The following is a 15,777-nucleotide window of genomic DNA, read 5'->3' as shown; positions in this document are numbered from 1 at the left end:
CAACTTAGTTTCAGTTCTTTTTTCCGGCTCCTGCAAGCAGGACCCTGGAGCATTGAGCTCTCCCTTTTCAAGGGTTTTGTTGGTGTTTTTTCACTAATTTCGATTTTGTGTACTTTTAAAGTACTTTAGTGACTTTCTTCTTGGGTTTCTGCTCTCTTTGGCTGTCCATAATGCCTGCATTATTTGATAAATGCCCAGAGTGCTCCAGGAAGAAGGCCAAGTCAGACCCCCATGAGGTGTGTATCCTCTGCCTTCCCTCTTCCCACATCCCAGAGGAGTGTGTGATCTGTAGAGGCTTCTCTGGCAGGACCCTGAAGGACAGGAGAAAAATCAGACTTCAGGGACTTGAAGAAAGAAGACTGAAGGCTCAAGGTGGGTCTGGAGGGGCTTCTGCTGCCCATGCTGAGGCCTCTGGGGGGCTCCCCAGGGGCAGGAAGTCCAGCAAACGTCCAAGGTCTCCGTCTGGTTCAGTTGCTATGACCACGACGTCGAGAGGAAGGTCCACGGCCAGTTCCCGGTCTCCCCAGGGCTCTGGGTCGAGAAAACGTCGCCCGTCGACGTCGAGGGACGTTTACAGGCCGCCGTCGAACCCGGTGTCGATCTTGTCGTCGTCGCCGTCGGCGTCGAGTGGACGGCATTGGAGGGCCCGGCGTCGGCGCTCGCCGTCGAGGCGACACCGCCGTTCGCCGTCGAAGATGAGGACATCGTCGTCGTCGAGGGGATCCTCGTCGTCGAGGTCGCTGTCGAGACGGAGGAGGTCTCCGGCGCCGAAGAAGTCGACGTCGAGACGTTCGAAGAGATCGACATCGAGGCGTTCGAAGAGGTCGACGTCGAGGCGTTCGAAGAGGTCGACGTCGAGGCGGTCGAGGTCGCCGTCGAGGCGTCATCGCCCGTCGTCGAGATTTAGAGGTTCGTCCATCTGGTCGACGTCGAGGCGGAGAAGCCGGTCGATGCCGAGGAGTGTGAAACGGTCGACGCCGAAGGGCCGCTCGCCGTCGAAGGACCCACGATCGACGTCTGAGCACCGATCATCGGTGTCAGGAGGTCGTAAGGACAGACCCAGGACTGTGGGGGGCTACCCACAGTCAGGACAGGATGGTGGCTCCCCGGGAACGGCATACTCCGAGGTGTATACCCCGAGGAAGCCTACTGCACTGCCTTCGTTGCCTCCTTTGCCTAAGGGCCCGCCTCCGAGGGTTTCACCCCCTCCTACGTTGCCTCCTTTACCGGCGCCTCAGGCCCCGGTTCCAACTGTTCCTCCTCCCCCGGTTCCACCGCGATCGGTGTCGATGCCCAACCTCCCGACACCTCCGAAGAAGACTCCTAAGTCGAAGGTTCCTCCTAAACCCAAGACGTCCGACCCGGGGAGGCCGGCGGAGCGTCCCAGACCCAAGAGATCGAGGTCACGCTCAGGTAGAAGGGACAGGTCGAGGAGTGGACGCGGATCCTCCTCGAGATCCAGGCATCGCCATAGGAGGCATAGGTCCCGATCTCGTTCTACCTCGGGGACCCGTTCCTACTCACCTACGTTGTCAGATTCACCGGAGACGAGGGTGTCCCCGATTGATGACATTGGCACGTTCCAGGAGGTTCTCCTGTGCGGGGCGGCGAAGTTGGGGATCGAGGTTACGGCTCCTACGCCCTCAACTTCCGTGATCTTTGAGACAGTGCATAAGAAACACCTGTCTCGCCCCCCACTGCCTCTGGTGCCAGGTCTACTTGAGCCGGCGGAACAACTCTTCCTTACGCCGGCGGTGGTGAAAGCTGTGCCTTCCAGGCTCTTGAAGAAATACAGGGCTCCCGAGTCGGACCCGACTTTCTTGAGGAAGGACCCGACACCGGATTCGGTGATTGTGACGGCGGCTCGGAAGCTCCATGCCACCTCTCCTGCCTCCACCGTGCCTCCCGTTAAGGAGAGCCGCTGGATTGACTCTGCTGGACGAAAAGCGTGTGGGACGTCCTCTGCAACGATGAAGGCCTCCAGTGACTCGGCGTTGTTGGGACGATACGACCGTGCGCTGTGGGACTCCATGGAGCGGTGTGCGGACCTCGTTCCGCGCGACCGGAGAGAGGATTTCATGGAGATCGTCCAGGAAGGGATGCTGGTTTCTAACCAGGCCATTAGCGCCGCGGCGGATATCTCCCTGCTGTCCGCGCATGGATACTGCCACGGTATCAATCAGAGGCGCCATGCTTGGCTTCGGTTGACGTCGCTTAAACCTGAGGCGCAACAACGTGTGGCTAATCTGCCGTTTTCCGGGGATACCCTTTTCGGGAAACACGCGGATGACGAGATGGCCAGGATGAAGGCCGAGGCGGAAACCCTGACGGCGGTGGGCTTGGAGAAGCCCAAGGATAAGAAACCCTTCCGCCAATTCCAACGGCGTTTTGGGTCGCAGGGTCGAGGAAGGGGACAGTCTTCTGGGCAACATCAGCAGCAGCAACAACGCAGCAGTACAGAAGACCCTTCCAGAAACGTCAGAGGGGTAGAGGTGCACAGCAGTCCTCTACCGCGACCAAGGGCCCGGCTGGGTCTCGACCCTGAGCAGTTACTTCCCCTTCGTCCGTTACCCGCTCCGGTGGGGGGAAGCATTCAATTTTTTCTGGCAGAGTGGAGAAAAATTACTCAGGACAAGTGGGTGCTGAATATTGTTTGCAATGGATACAGTCTTCGTTTCACCAGCCCTCCTCCATCGATTCCTCCGATCAGCTCGCAGTATCAACTGCGCGAGCTTCAGGCGGAGGCCGACATCCTGTTGAGGAAAAGGGCGATAGAGGTTGTACCTCTGTCTCAAAGAGGAAGAGGTCTGTACTCTCGGTTCTTTCTGGTCCGCAAGAAGGATAAGAACGAGTTCAGGCCCATTCTGGACTTGCGACAGGCAAACAAATGGATTCGCAGAGAAAAGTTTCGCATGCTGTCGTTGCATCAGATTTATCCTCAGCTGCAACGGGGAGACTGGCTTTGTGCCATAGACCTACAGGATGCGTACTTCCATGTGCCCATTGCACACAAACACAGGAAGTTCCTGCGATTTCAAGTCGGCGCCAATCACTATCAGTACACGGTACTTCCGTTCGGGCTGAAGTCTGCGCCCAGGACATTCTCAAAGTTCATGGCAGTGGTAGCGGCACACCTGAGGAAGAACAAGGTGTTTGTCTACCCATACCTGGACGATTGGTTGATCAAGGCCTCCTCCTTCTCGGAAGCTCAAGCACACTTCCAGAAGACGTGCGTTCTCTTGAACAAGCTGGGGTTGCACATCAACATGTCCAAGTCTGTTCCAACTCCGGTCCAGTGCATCCAGTACTTGGGAGCCTCCATCAATACGCTGTCGGCAAGCGTGTCTCCTTCGGAAGAGCGACGTTTATCACTCCTTCGGAAGGCTCAGGCTCTCTTGTCCTCTCCATCCACGACAGTGAGGACGGTGTCTTCTCTGCTGGGATCGATGGCTTCTTGCATCTTCCTGACAGGCCAACTCCTCTCCTCTCCCCGCTGCGTATGTGGGCCACTTGCCTCTCGCCCTCTATCTTTGATCGGGTCAAATACATAATTCCAGTCCCCTCCTATAACCGCCAGGCTGCTTGGTCCAGAGTGTCGTCACAAGGGTATATGTCAGAGGTGGGGGGGGCATATATGCTGCCCAGGACAAGTCGTTCCCCGTACAGTGTGCCTGCTATGAGTATATACCTACCCTGTATGTCTGTCCAAGACCTATTGCGTTCAAGTGGGACCCTGCAGTATATCAGAATAGCTGCTCCCTGGGAATCCCTGGTGACTCCTGAGTGGAAGACCAGGGTATATCCAAATCTAGAGAGGCATGGTGTTTTTGTGCCCAGTGGGTGGATCTCCTGGAGCAGCAGGACATCATCCCGGTAACGCTTGGCCTGTTGGAGAATTGCGCCCCTTTTTATTTTATGTAGGACACCACTTACATTCCAGTTGACTATCTGAAGCCCACTCCCCGGGGCAGTTGTTTTATCTATAGATATATCGTTGGGCGACATGTTTGTAGTATGGGAAGTCGATACAAGACCTCAGCTAAATGTGTGCCTTTGACATGATGTATTGGTACAGCACAAAGATCAACCATAACATTCCCAACTTCCCCCTCCTGCTCCCTCCCCATACCTCAAAGCAGTTGAAGTATCTTACGTGGTGTGAATGCGGCGCAGACCCCAATGGGAGCCTGCGTCCCACCCCCGCCAATGGGTCCCCAACAACCAGCCCATATGCTTAGGGCGTTCCCTAGAGTCTGTGTATGGTCTCCAGAGATTAGTAACCCTCGCTACATTTCCCCCACGGCCTTTGCTAGTAATTCAAGTGATCCACATGTGTCATGTGTCTAAGAATCTGCTTTTTCATGCTGGGATGCCTGAGTTCCTCTGTTTAGGTCACTGCAAGACTTGGATCGTCTTCATGATCTCGATCGTCTGTTATACTTCCCTTTGGGTTTTGGCTGTCTGCGGGCCATGTCGCTGGAGGCTGAGTCCGATTCAATACAGGGCGGCATGTGGGGCAGAAGTTTCACTGTTTCGTCTGCCCAGGCGAAGATGTCCTCGGGAGACTCGAAGAGTGTACATGATTGGAATACAACTCTTAGCTTGGCTGGGAACAGCAGAGCATATGGGAGTTCTAGCTGGCGCCTTGGCCGCTCTGAAGGATTGTCACCTCTGTTGGACTAGTCTTATGTAGTCCGGTAAAATTAGCATGTGGTGGGAAGCATATGTAAGAGACTCCCTCAATCTGGTCTGTTTGAATATTAGATCCCTGTCATGGTAATTTAGAATCCTGGCAATGACCGGTCTCGGCGTGGCGCCCGTAGGCGGCTTCAGTTAATATACCCTATGGGCTCTCTCAATTATGAAACCTTGTGATAGCGAGTCAGAGGGGGGAGCCAGACCGTAAGCCACTTAGTTTGGAAGTTTTCCATATCGTTGCTTTCGCATCCCTCCAGGAAACCCACGAAGCGTAGATTATTCCTCTGGCTCTGCCCTCTACATCCTGTACACGGGACACCAGTCTCCAGTGTTCACCTTCTTTTGCAGGTTAACTGTATTTTCGACTCCAGACAACCTCTTCTCCGTGATCCTATCCACCATGTTGCGCAAGTCCTGCTGAATGAGCATGACATTTGAGCCCACCACCCCTATTTTGGCATCCAATGTATCTCTGATGTGTGATGGCGGTCGTTAATGCTGCATTATCTTGCATGGCACCGGCCGAGCCACTGGGGTCCCCCACCAAAGCCCCGTGCTTGTGTAGCGATCCATTGTACTCTGTTTGGAGGGAGCCCCAGGCACTTAATCTTTCGTCATTATGGGGCCCCAAGTTAGCCCACTGAGCCAGGCGCCAGCAGCTGCCGAAGTGCTTCCGGCGAACTCTGTTGGCAGGCCTTCTGTTTCACGCCGTACTCGTGTTTCGGGCACTGGAGGGGGAGGCACCTATCACATCACACCTGTGCCTTAGCCAGGTATCTTCTCCGGTGGCTGAGGCTGGAGAAGAGGGCGCCCGTCCGCTTCCGTAGGCAGCTGCATCTTCATCCTCCCTAACGGGCGCCCCGCTCACCCCCTGACTGTAGGTCTTTCTTTCCTGTTCGCCCAAACTGGGCCCCAGTGACCGAGCTCAAGCGTCCCACGCTCCTCGCCAAATTAAAATGGCCTGTGCATCTAGGATCAATTGTGGCTGTGTGGTGCCCTACCAGGTGCCCGTGTTGTAAGTAATTTGGGGGGTCCAGGGTCTCTCAATTCCAGCAAGGTTCTTCCAGCCTCGTGGCCCACCAGTTGTCGCGGCAGGCGTCACAGAACATCCAAGGATAATCAGTCTTGGTATTTAGTAGGCCCCACGCATTTTCCCACAGGGAGCAGGCCTTCAGCTGAGTCAGAGGGCTACCAGTCCTAAATCCAGGCCCGCCTCTAACTGTCCCTTAGACCGCAGCACCGGGCAGATCTCCACACCTCCACCTGAGTCCGGGCCCGCTGAGTCGATTCGCCGATGACTGAACAAGCATGCATTTTTTACCAGGATCTGAATTTCAATCTATTGATCTAACCTGCATTACTGCCACAAAGAGCTCATCTTTTCAACCTTCTCCAAGCGAAGCTACCATTCCTTTATGATAACAGCAGCCTCTTTCAGAAGGACTGCTATAGTTCTAACAAGGCGTTATCAGAACTTTACAACTGAGCTACCTTGCCTTGTGTGAGGCACTTTCAGGACCTCTGAGCATTGCTAGTAATGTGCTGGGTTATGCTAGAGTGTACATGGTAGAAGTGCAGGAAACTTTATAAATAACAAGTGGCCATAGCTGCCAAGGTTTCAGATTGCTATGTGTGACATTTTTATAATTTCAGTGTAATTATGAGTGACATTTCAACGACTATGAGTGACAATTTCTCACGAGCAAAAATCAAGCAACGAAACATATAGAGAAATATATAAATATCAGAAATTACACCCATTTGAGCAACAAGAAACTATAAGAAGTAATTGAACTGAAGTGCACTAACAGGGGCCTGCGAACAGCGCTGGTGAGCTGCTCGGCCAATCAGTGCGCCGTGCTGAGTGGTGGCCTGAGTAAAAGCAACCATGAAACTTAAAAGTAAACCAAACATAGGCAAACGGTCGACTTACAATGTGTGTAGAGATAAGCTCCAATGTGGAAACCAGCAGATTCACACCATGTGCCAATGTTGGCAGCTTAGCCCCCCATTACACCATCCCTAAAACAAACAGTTACCCACCAAGCAAACTGATAGCAAATTCGTGGTAACACAGGTGGAAACAATCCTTTTAAACATGTGGCGCTGTTAATCTACAAACACGTGACCACAAATTGTGCCAAGAATTACGTGACCCTCTGCAGTGAATCATATTGTGCTCACTCCCCATGCCTACTACGTGAAAATGATACCAAGCACTTCTCAGTCAATGATAATCACAATTGTAAAAAGCACACAATGCAGTGAATGCTGCCTAAATTAACAATAAACTATGATCTTAAACCCGATGATGCAGTCCAGACAAAAGTTTCCATGCACCCGGTCATTGAAAACAAAATGAAAAAGAAAAATTATCCAAAGCTCCATGATTCGCCATTTGCTGTTTAAAGGGGACTCCTGCGTGCACAGTTAGAACTCGATATTTCCAGGAGGCCTCCGATGTGATGTTATATGTAACTGCTATTTCAAAGTCTCAGGGTGCAACATAACCAGGCCGGACAAAATAATATCTAAATGAATGCATGATGGTTGCATTCCATTATTTTCAAAAACTTTTCTTTAGATGATCGAGGGCATGAATTTCAGAAGCGGGACCCCAGCGTGACTGGATAATGTGTGCCTCTTTTAACCAACGTGCGAACGTCTTGGCAGGTGAATGCTGCGAGTGTGGGTGGCCCTGGGCCATACACGACTTCAAATTAAAACTAAAACCCACGGCTGCCTCCTACCTCAGTGTCTTGTCCAGCAAAGTCTGAGTGCGACTCCAGCTCGCAAGTGAAGAAAAAGTACTGCTCTGCCAGAGACGGGCGCGCTCTGAAAAACAAAGCTGACGCCAGGCTCCTGACTGGCTGCCTAGCAGCCTGGGGTGCCAATCACCCTGCACGTGATCACAGGGAAGCGCGCCGTAATAGAAAACGACGACGATGAGCTGTGAAAGGTGTGTTTATTAGTGCTTCACCAGGCTGTCCTGCCAGCTCTCGAGTGCACCATTCATCAATCTAGTATTCTATTTAATTTCCAGGCAGTCACATGAACGCTTTCCATAGCGCAATTACCTCGTTGCTGCACTGCAGCTCCTTGTTATAGCACGCCTGGGGTGGTCGGAGGTCCCTAATTATGCGTGACTAATGCATTTAGTGCGGTGATGCGGACACCTGCACTGGAATGCGTTAGTGTCACGCCTAATGCGTGATACTTGGCAGGGCTGAGTGGCTGATTATCAAGATTCACAATTCGTAAAAAAAAAAGGTTGCACGCCCCTTCTTATGATAAAGTAAAACTACATATCCCATTACTTTTACATCTTTATCTGAAAAAGTAGGACTGGTTAACAGGTGCACTTTTGATGTTGACGAGCCTGTTGACAGCAGTAAATGAAGATGACCTTTAGGATTGGTTATCTCTGGGTTGGGTAGGTATTATTACTATGTAAATTCTTGGAGGTTTTTGAGAGGTTGGTTATATGGTGGCAGGTTGAGTCACTAATGGCGGTTTAGATTGCATTGCCAGTATCCCTAGGAGTATAAATGCTAAGAAAATTCAAGTCTAATGCAAGAAGATCATTTACAGTTGTATTTGCTTATACAACCTACCGAATGGTGATCAAACTGGTGCCTTGCCAAGTTTTGATTGTGTACATTATGAGCAATAATTACTGCATTATGTGATCCTGAAAACACCAATTGTTAGTCAAAAATCAAACTGAACATTTGGGAATTATCAAATTGCTTAAAATGTCCAGACATTGGCAAACATAGATATAGAAGGTAGTTTACAAAATCAGGGCAGCAATGCACTTTGTTGGATCTAAAACAAACCAAACGGAATATTCATAAACATGTTTCCATTGCTTCCGGACATATCTCATGGCACAAAATGCACAAAATACCAATGTTATGAATTTGAAAAAAAAACTGGTCTCCATATGCCTTTGAATCCAGAATGTTTGTTTTTACCTGATGGCTGCTGTTCTGCAGCATTTAAGTGGCTGGGTCCCTGGCTCAAGAGTCATTAAAAAGAGACATTGAACTTCCTTTGGATTGCCCACTTAGAACTGCAGAGGGAACATTAAGGTACCTGGGCATATACATTACTAATGATGCGGTGGAATTCTTCGAAACAAACTTGCAGCCGCCCATGGACCGTCTCAGGAGGGATGTGCGGCACTGGGAGACCCTTCCGCTGACCCTATTAGGAAAGGCGGCATTATTCAAAATGATGGCGTTGCCCCGATTTTTGTATGTACTGGAGAACACGCCTTTTGTGGTTGCCCCAAAATATTTCAAGGCTATTGAGGCACAGGTCACTGGCCTCTTATGGTACAACAAACCAGCACGCATAGCGCAGTCCAAGCTAGTGCGAAGCTGGTACGACAGGGGGATTGCACTTCCAAACATGCAATTTTATTACTGGGCAGCGCAATTGAAGATAATTAATCAATGGCTGCACGGTCCGCAGAGTGACCCGGCATTTCAGGCGGATAGGGCCCTCCTAGGCACAAGAGGTATGTTATCACCGCTCTATGATTAAAAAACTGACACTGTCGATGTTCGGTCCTCTTAGACACACACCGGTCCTTTGGCACACTGCTCAAACCAAGCTCGGCTGGCGGGGGGTACTGACCCAACTTACCCCCTTATGGGACATTAAACGTCTAGGCAAGCTCCGTAATACCAGAGGTTTCGATAGGTGGGACGACATGGGCATTTCCACGGTGGGAGACCTCTGGCACAATGGTGAAATGGTATCGTTTGAAAGTCTCCAACAAAACTACGAAATGGCGAGTGGGGAACGATTGCGCTATGTGCAAATCCGACATGCTCTGATGACTGATTACTCACAGAATATATGCAGAAGAAAGCGACTTCCCTCACTTACCGAAAATTGATAAATAATACACGGGACCCGACGGGTTCACTGCGTGAAAAATGGTCAAGGGATGTGGGGGAACTTGATGAGTCTGAGTGGCAGGAGGCGCTGGCCTCTCCGTGGGTAGTGGGCACATCCTCTAGACTCCGGCTTGTGCAGCTGAAAATATTACACCGCGTATACTACACTAGACACACCCTGCACAAGATTGGTAGAGCACTGCACTCATTTTATTTTATTTAAGAGACTGTGGGGAGGAAGGTACATTTTTTCACACCATGTGGGACTGCCCTAGGATAATGGAGTATTGGAGGCAAGTGATGCAGACGATCTCACAAGTGGAGGGGGTTTCCCTAGTGCCAGAACCGAGACGATGCTTATTAAATGTATGGGAACCTAATGATCTGAGCCGTCTGGCTCAGGGCTGGGCTGCGTTGTGTATGATTGCTGAGCGGAACATCGCCCAGAAATGGGGTGTGTAAGAGGTGCCTACCCATACCGCATGGGGGAGAAATATGGATGCTACCATGTTCGCTGAGAAGTCGGTATTCATTAATCGAGGGTGCCCCAAAAAGTGGAGCAAAATCTGGGGTAATTGGAATAAATTTCGGGGTGACGTTTGTGATCCCCCCTCAGATCAAGAAGATGAGGACTCTGATGTGGAGTAAAGGGGTGGGGGAGCGGGGCTCACGGCGAGATAATGAATATAGTGATGTAATAATGAAAGGTAATGTGATTGTGATTTTGACCGCACTTGTGTGTAATGGAGGAAAGAATGATTTTAAAATAGAGATGTACCTTGCCTGTCTAATTGAGGTTTGTAATATGCAAAATAAAACATTTCCCCAAAAAAGTGCCACGAAAAAAAAAAAAAAAGACATTGAAACGAATCTCCTTCGGGCACTATATTCATATGCTTAATTTCACAGACAAAAAACACTAATCGCTTTCTGAACAAATAGTGGGAAAAAAGGTGAAGGCAATCTATGTCAGTGATTTAATTCCGGTTTCTAATTCATGTTTTACTTATTCTTCATTTGCTGAGCGTTAGCCATTTCCATGATGCTGTGTTTTTGTGCTTTTTTCGTGTAGCACATTACTCTTATTTAGTGCATACTTTGGACAGAGTCACCTCTATGTTTTTATAATGGGCCATGATCGAATGACGGAGAGATATAGAGTTCAGGCTGCAGGCTGTGCACGTTTCTCACAGTGGCTGTCAGTGGCTCAAAAAGGTGTTAAGAGAGAAGATTAGGTGGACATCCAATCTTTGACCTATCAGTGCAGCACAAAGAGCAGTGGTCATGCTAGCAGACAGCAGTCTAAATTCCGCTAGATGGAGAAGAAACAAATCTGATTTTTCTATAAAGTAGTCATTTATCCAGTGCCCACGTCTTGTTAGGCAACTTAGAAAACATGCGTCTTTGATAATTGACTACATTTCAGAAATGTTGAATACAGACTGGCATTCTATGTCTAGAAATAACGTTTCCTAATTTAATTAGGCAGCTTGCTTTCTAGGCACACAATGTGCTGAATAAAGCATCTGTTTCTTCTCAGCCATTCAGAATTGACTATGCTGGCATTGCTAAATGCCCGACTTATTGCCCTCTGCTACTACTCCTCAAAAAGAGATAAAATAGAAAATGAAGTAGATTGGGGATGGCACAGGGGTAGTAACAGAGGGGCGAACCACGGCGTGAAGGAGTTCAAGCGAGCAGAGAAAGGGAGGAAGAGAAGCGAGAGGAAAGGTAAAGAGGCAGCCTATTAAGTTAGCCAACCGTTTTGTCCAGAAATATCCACTGCTCTGTCGCCTTGGTGTCGACAGAGGTCAATTTTTTTCCACAAGGAAGTAACTTGTGACGTGCCGTGGCATCCAGTGGCGGTCGGTACAGGTGAGCGCAGTGAGGCGGGGCAGGAGGGATGCCCCCAGATGACGTAATAGGGAAAATTAAATAAATAAACAGATCCTATTCAGTCGTCTCTTGACACCCCTCCCCCCCCCCGCTCCATCTCACACCCCACCATGCTTACCTGCACCGATTGCCGCTGCTTGCATCACAGGTCTCTCGCGGCCTGCAAAGCCTCTTGTAAAAGGCTGTAATGCCTCGCTTTCCAAACTCCGCACCGTGTGGCACTTTGAAAAGGAGGGGGATGGGTGAGGCAGCTGTAAATTTCTGACAATCCGCCCAGGCGTATAGGGATAACTCTGTCTTCGCCCAGGGCTACTTCAAAATGTGATGCTTATTGTGTTATTCCTGGTGGTCTCTGGGGACACCAAAGTGTTGCAGACCTGGACTGGCAGCATGTCAGCCTGTAGGGTGCTTAAAATACACTTAATTTTCTCCAAAAACCAATGACGTAATTGGCACGTGCAGTAGTGCATGTGCCTAATAATGGTAAATGGATAGTGTTAGATTTGGGGGTCTCTAGTTGGCACAGGTAGGTACTTGTGACAAATGGGGACCCTTGCCTCTAGTCAGGGCAAGGGGTTACACTCCTAAATAACCCCTGCTCACCCCCTTGGTAGCTTGGCACGAGCAGACAGACTTATCTCAGAGGCAGTGTGTAAAGCATTTGTGAACACATACAGTAATCAAGTGACGACACTACAGATGGACACCTCACAAGTTGTATATAAAAATAAGTATTCTTTATATAGATTTAAGACAAGACCACAAACGACAAAAATCCACAATACTGTACTTAAAATGGTAGAATTAGCTTAGTTCTCTTTAGATTTTAAAATGCGACACTCAGAGTCAATCTACCTTAAGATGCGTAACGCTTCTACAATGAAAGTGTTGCAGGGATGGTGATGCAGTAGTTCCTTACACGCAAAGACGGTGATGCGTTGAAGATGCGGTGCAAAGAAACAAAGATGGCGTCTTCTTCTTGATGCTGCACGCTCTTCCGATATTGCGAGATGTCTCGACTTGATGCAACAGCTGCGGTATCCTTGTTCCGTGATGCGACAACAGCAGCTTTGGCAGTGACCCTCTTCTCCGGCGATGCGAGACCCTTCTGCTCGATGCGACAGCTGCAGTGGTGATACCCTTGTTCAGTGATGCGGCGGCTGTGACATGCTTCTTCGATGTTGCAAGACGTTTCTTGTGATGCGGTGCAGTGCGACAGCTACAGCGGTGACATCTCCGTGATGCAGCGGATGCGATGGCAACACACAGTCCCTCAGAAGGCTTACAACGGCTGCGGGCACTTCCAAAGAACTCTTGGGGAGCTGGTGGTTGAAGTCTGTTGTCCCTGAGACTTCAGCAGTAAGCAAGCTCTTCTCTCAAGCCCTTTGAGATCCTTCACAAGTTGAATAAAGCACACAAAGTTCCTTTCTCCTTTCACTGGCAGTAAGGCAACCACTGCAGGCCAATTCCCCAAGCAGCACTTCAGCTTAGGGATAGTCTCTCCTCAGTTTCTTCAGGTTCCTCTCCTCAGCAAAGGTTTCTTCTTCTTGTCCAACCGAATCTAAATTCTTGGGATCAGTGTCCCAATACTTATACCCCAAAATCCTTTGTCCTCTGAGGGCAGAGGGGCCTTTGCCTAGTCCAAACCAGATCTGGTCAGTCCTGGAGCACTCTGTTTACATGACTCCTTATTTCCTTTCACAGTGCAGGGCAGAGACATCAGATATACCACAGGAGGTGGAGCCAGCATTGTGGAGGGAAGGCACAGTCCTATTCAGATACCAGGTGCAACTCCTCCCTCCCATCTAGATGCAGATCTTTCTATTCACCACTGGGCTGACTCACCTTGTCTCCTGTCCTGGAATCCCACAGCCCCTGCCACTCAAACTCCAGACAAGGAATACACAACCTAGCAGAGACAGGCTTGGATTTTTTTTTCTTCAAAAAACCTTTATTGATCATAAATACGGTACATCAGTGTAATACAGTCGTCCGATATATACAAGTATTCAAATATGTTAACGACACCTTCCCGTGAATGGTGATATACATGTTGCATTATAAGAGCTAAGAATAAGAAGAGAAAAAAGAAAGAAAAACCTCCCCCCCATACCCTATAATAAGTGTGTGCACTGTACAGAAGGCGATCAGAGACATCAAATAACTGTCTAGATAATAGCAATGTGACCGGCATTGTGATATACATAACATGAGTGGTTCGACATATAGGGGGACATAAAAATCAGCGATGGTCGCCGACCATACCTCAATAGGGTTGTTCTGTCCGAACTAGTCCCAGCTATCTCAAGACACACAGGGTAAGACATCAAGTGCGACAAGTGGAGCTGAACGATCTCAGATGGATGGTGAACTTTGTAGAGGCGCAATATAGCAGAGTCAGGTTGTAATATTTAAATTTCCACTCCCAACATTACCCTCCCTGTCCTTCTCTCTGTCCTCGCTTGCTTCTTGCCTGAGAAGGTAAGAAGTACGTGGGCCCCAGATGTCCTTCGGGCGCGATCTAAGTGGTAGCAGTTCCGCATAAGAGTGTAGCTGGTCCTGCCAGGTGGTCATAGTCTGTATCCAGGCTTTGACTTTGGGGGCTTGCCCTCTTCCCCACTTACACGCCACCTGTCGTTTAGCCAATAATTGACTCATTGCCAAAAACATTTTATGCACATTGACGATGTTTTGTGTCAATCCTAGCCGCGCTATGAGTGGGCATGGCTCTATCTCAATCCCCAACATATCCGACAGTCCCGCATAAACCATCGTCCAGTATTCAGCTACATTGGGGCAGGTCCATGCCAGGTGTAGGAAATCCGCTCCTCCCATCCCGCAGTGGTTGCAGCAATCATTATCTCTTAGGTGAAATTTCTGTAATTTAGCGGGGGTATAGTATAGACGATGTAAACATTTTTGGTGTACCAAGCGTAGCCTGCTATTACTCTTAATTGCGTCCGTGTGTGTACAGCTTGCCTCCCATTGCTCATCCGTGAGTGGTGTGTCAAGGTCTTCATCCCAGTCTTGCCTAGCCCATAAGGGGGTAGTCAAGGGTGCACTTTGTGTGTGTTTATAAAGTAGCGATATGACATGGTGTGGAGCTTCCGTTTGCAATATGGCATGTAGGGGAGCGGGGGGGTATCAGGTTCGTCTGGGAATGCAGGGGTGACAGCCCGAACCCTTCGTCGGAGTCGGTGTACAAAAATGTGTCCATTATTGTAGGCCGATGATCACCCAAAAATTGCTCTATGGTACGAAACTGGCCTTGTGTGTAAAGGTCTCCCCAAGTGCGGAAAGTAAGCCCAGTTAACATCCTGCCGCATATTTCTTCACATGTTACTTGTAGTCGGGGATCATTAAGCAGGGGCGCCCGAGGTGAGTACAGAAAGGAGCTCCCCATGGCACGAGCAATACGTCTCCACGCCGCCACCGTGCAGTCGACCGTGGACTGATCTCGAACCCTCTCCCCTACATGTGTGAATAAATAGCCAGACTGGCACGTTGGGGTCATATAGCCATCCTCCACCGACAAGTGCGCCATATAAGGTGGCAGGTGGAACCAATACGCGGCAAAATGGTCCTGCGCGCAGTCATAACGCTCAGAATTGGGAACATCAAAACCACCCAGGTGGTATGGTAGCATTAGAGTGTTGAGACTAAGTTGCGCCTGCCTCCCTCCCCATATTAGCCGTGTCAGTTGGGTTCTACGGGTGTGAAAAAAGAACCTTCCTGGGTTACATGTGATATTAATGAAGAGGTATAATAATTTAGGTAGTAGTACCATCTTAATAAGGAAGATGCGACCCGCCATTGAAAGTGGGAGATGTATCCATTTGGTAATACTATCCGTGATTTTGTCTAGTGTCGTCCCATAGTTGGCTCTCATCAGGGCATCCTTCTGCCTTGTAAAGCGTATACTCAAATATTTCAGTTTGTCCGCTTCCCACCCAAGGGGGTAATCTAACTGGTGCGGTTGTACTTTATCCGTCAAAGGGTATATAGCAGACTTAGCCCAGTTAATCTGCACCCCAGCAATGCCCCAGAATTTCGTGATTTTGCGCAGCACGGGATTAAGATTATCCTGGGGTTTCTTTATATATAGTGTAATGTCATCTGCGTAGAGGGAGAGGAATAGTTGTCGGGCTGGGTAAATGAGGGCTCGGTGATTGTGATGCTGACTGAGTTTTGCCGCTAATGTCTCGATAGCTAACGCCAAGAGGATAGGGGATAATGGGCATCCCTGGCGTGTGCCTCTGTAAATCCTAAAGGG

The sequence above is a fragment of the Lissotriton helveticus genome, chromosome 6 (assembly GCF_964261635.1).
Source record: "Lissotriton helveticus chromosome 6, aLisHel1.1, whole genome shotgun sequence".
Classification (NCBI taxonomy): domain Eukaryota; kingdom Metazoa; phylum Chordata; class Amphibia; order Caudata; family Salamandridae; genus Lissotriton; species Lissotriton helveticus.
The sequence above is the reverse complement of the archived record's forward strand: the minus strand, read 5'-3'. Positions refer to the sequence as shown.